The sequence below is a fragment of the Trachypithecus francoisi genome, unplaced genomic scaffold (genome assembly GCF_009764315.1).
Source record: "Trachypithecus francoisi isolate TF-2019V2 unplaced genomic scaffold, Tfra_2.0 Lachesis_group13, whole genome shotgun sequence".
NCBI classification, from domain to species: Eukaryota; Metazoa; Chordata; class Mammalia; order Primates; family Cercopithecidae; genus Trachypithecus; species Trachypithecus francoisi.
In genome coordinates, this window is record NW_022681458.1 from 44,368,382 (window position 1) to 44,372,489 (window position 4,108).

The window sequence follows — 4,108 nt, forward strand, 5'->3', positions numbered from 1 at the left end:
TTCCCTAGTAGCTGGGATAGCAGGTGCCTGCCACCACACCTGGCCAATTTTTGTATTTTTTGTAGAGACAGAGTTTCACTGTATTGCCCAGGCTGGTCTCAAACTCCTGACCTCAAGTGATCCGCCTGCCTCCGCCTCCCAAAGTGCTGGGATTACAGGCATGAGCCACTGTGCCCAGACTTCCATAATTTGGCTTTTAACTCTCATGATATACAGGACAGCAGGGCTGATATTTGGCCAGTAAACACCAATGTGACCACAGTGATTATCTAAATATTAGAATATTTCCTCACTAACTGGTGCCTGGCTGCTGCCCTTAGCCTCTCTTCAGTGGCCCTCCTCTGGGATCCCTGGACAGCCTCTCACAGCCACTAGAGGGCCACACCTGGCCCAGCAGGGGCCCTTAGGGGCCCTTCTGGGGCCTGCTGTTTCCCTAACGTGAGGGTCATTAAGTTTCTGCATATCCCCCATGATATGGTTTGGATGTTTGTCCCCTCCAATTATGTTGAAATGTGATCCCCAATATTGGAAGTGGGGCCTGCTGGGAGGTGTTTGGGTCATGGGGGCTGATCTCTCATGAATGGCTTGGTGCCCTGTCCGTGGTAAAGAGTTCATGCAGGATCTGATTGTTAAAAAGAATCTGGGACTTCCCTCCTCCCTCTCTTGCTCCCTCTCTTGACATGGGACTCGCTTGCTCTCCCTTTGCCTTCCACCATGAGTGGAAGCTTCCTGAGGCCTTACCAGAAACTGAGCAGATGTTGGTGCCATGCTTGTACAGCCTACAGAAACATGAGCCAAATAAACCTCTTTTCTTTATGAATTACCCAGCCTCAGATATTTCTTCATAGCAATGCAAAATTGGCTAGCACACACCCCCCCTGAGTAGAAAGGTCTCTAGTGAGGCTAGGGCAGAGGAGAGATCACTTCTGCAAGTGACGGCTTTGTCATTTTTCATCTCTAGCTACTGTATGTCAAACGTTAAAGGTTTCCTGCTATCCCAGTTATAAGTTGATCCCATGTTCACTTTTTTGTGCCACCCAGAATCCCACAAGAGAAGCCTGGCTTTTCTCTGATGCCTCATCATTCCTGGGGACCTCACTTCCTCACATCCAGCTCAGTACTGTCAGCTCCAGGGCATAGCCAAACCTTGTGGCATTTGCAATTTGGGGGACTTGCATTTAATCTAAGACATAATTGACTGCCAGATGCACCATTATTTTATGGACCAGGAACAAAAATACTACTAATGAAACCATGACACAATGATAGTGATGTGTCTTATATGAATCACTCACATCAGCGTCTTGTTGCTTTGAAATTCCTTTCATCTATTCTGAAGGGCTCAGCAATTTTCTCTGCCTTCAGTTGCCAGGATGGGCAATCCTTGTGCACACTTCTTAGTAGCAAAATGCAGCACACATTCATCTTCTTGTGGGTATCTTCCTTTCTTAGGTTCTAGAAAGGCTGTGTTTGATTTTATTGTTTTGCTAAAAGTAGGTAAACGTGGTCATTCCTTCTAAGAGTTTTTGTGTCTCTCATACTAAATCCATGTTCAACTGTTGTTTTCATTCTCTGCTGTGCTATTTCTGTTGAAACTTTTCCTATTGACATTGAATGCTAGTGTAATCATTTTGGAGACATTTAAAACAGGGATTAAAACACCTATATTATCAACAGTGCATATAACTCAATTGTGACAATATTGTCAGCAGCTACAACCAAGTTCTCTTGAGCACAGCCAGAGACAAGCTTGTGATTACTGCCTGGCCAAGAATGATTATGAGATGTATCCTGATTTGGAAGATTTTTAAATTTGAAAAGATGTGCATTTTAGAATGGATTAAAATGCACTTTGTTTATTTGAGGTGAATCAATTGAATTTTGCAGATGCAAAAACTGAGTCTCAGTGTAGTTAAGCATTTTGTTTAAAGTCACAGACCTTGTAATTGATGGAGCTGGAATCCAACTCCAGGTCTGTTGGAATCTGAAACTCATGCTTCGTCCCATAACAAGTTGATGATTCATGTAGGGAGAAAAGTCAAATATTTATGGACACTGTTGGTGTTGGTGTCTCACCTTGTCCCTGTGGAAATGCTGAGCAGTTCTGTGTTCTCATGTGCAGCGTCCATGGGCTTACCTCCTATCCTAATAGCTGAAACCTACAACCTTCTTCAGAGAACTGCCCTTGGGCTACAGAAGCAGCTTACCCTGGATGCTCTCAAGAGTGAAAAGTACTCAGGAGTTTTCATGCCTTCAGGGCAGCCCAAGGTGATGGCTGAGGAGTGAAGGAGCAGGAAAGTCCAGCTCCTCTGCCTTGAAGCAGGACAAATTGTGTGGTATAACTGACCCTCCAGGATCAGGCTGAGGCTAGGACTTCAGCCTGCCCTCTGGCTTCCTCCCTTTCCCTATTCTGCTTCCCCAACTCTCTTACTGCATTCTCCTGGGAGCCCTTTCTTAACAAATCACTTGCACACATTTTCTCATCTATCAGCTTCTGAGAAACCTGATCCAGGACAATGAAGAAACTGGTGAATAAAGCAGTGTTATGAGTGGCACAGTAATGCCCATTGATGATGTTTGTTTGTTTCTTTTTGAGACAGAGTCTTGCTCTGTTTCCCAGGTTGGAGGGCGGTGGCATGATCACAGCTCACTGCAGCCTTGACATCCTAGGCGAAAGCGATCCTCCCACCTCAGCCTTTTGAGTAGCTGGGACTACAGGCAGGTGCCACCACGCCTGGCTAATTAAAAAAAAAAATTGTAGAGATGGAGTCTCCCTATGTTACCCAGGCTGGTCTTGAATTCCTGAGCTCAAGTGATCCTCCTGTCTCGGCCTCCCAAAGTGTTGGGATTACATGCGTAAGCCACCATGCTCAGTCCCATTGACTATGTTGATTGAATCACTTGCCTTCATCACTTCCAGTCCTTGGGCAAGTCCTCTAATTCTGAGTCTCTGTTACAGTTTGACTGAGTAACTCGACTTTCACCTTCAAGTTCTAGGACCGGCTGGGTGCGGGGGCTCACTCCTGTAATCCCAGCACTTTGGGAGGCTGAGGCAGGTAGATCGCCTGAGGTCAGGGGTTTGAGACCAGCCTGGCCAACATGGTGAAACCCTGTCTCTACTAAAAATACAAAATTAACTGGGCTTGGTGGTGCGTGCCTGTAATCTCAGCTACTTGGGATGCTGAGGCAGAAGAATAGCTTGAACTGGGAGGCAGAGATTGCAGTGAGCCAAGATTGCTCCATTGCACTCCAACCTGGGCAACAGAGTGAGACTCTGTGTCAAAAAAAAAAAAAAAAAAAAAGGAAAAAAGTTCTAGGACCTTTAGCTCTTATTAAATCCTATCCCCTTTGGACCCCAAGTGAGACCCCTGTGGACTCCTGGTCCTAGTGATAATCTTTGCCATATTCAACATCAGTTGCTGGGCTGGAGGCTCTCTGAAACTGCCACTAGGAATTCTGTTTTCATTCTTGTCACTCTTCAGACTCAAATCTAGATTATTCTAGAGGTGGTGTCCCTTGGCTCTGCATTTCGGATTAGTAAAGTCTGGATTTTCCTTCTGTTTTCTTTTTATAAAAATTTTGACTGGAGTCACACAGTGCTGAAATGGGAAGAGTGCTGAAAGGTCATCTGGCCATCCAGAGAAAGGAAGAGATTTACTCAAGGTCAAAGAGTCAGCTGGGGAAATGTGCCTGGAAACCCAGTTCTGTTTCTTGTACTGCCATGCCCTTTGCTCTGGGGCTGATATATTTCTGAGTAAGACACAGAACAAATCTGGTTTCAAGGAGGAAAATTCCCTGCATTTTGTGTGATAAATTCAAATCTCATTTATATTTAAATTATTCTTCCTTACAATACTCAGAATCCTCAAGACCCTCACACTTTTCTTTCCATACAGAAACCAAATCCCTTCACCTCTTCTCTGGGGTTCCCTAGAAACTTTCATTTATTTCCTGGGGAGGCAAGGCATTGTAGAAGAGCCGTATCAGAATTCTGTCTTCATCTTATAATTTGATCCTTACTTGCTTGTACCACTAGAGGGAAAAAAGGAAATGGTTAGTCTTTGTGTCCTCCCCGCTCAAATCTCATCTTGAATTTAATCCCCAGGTA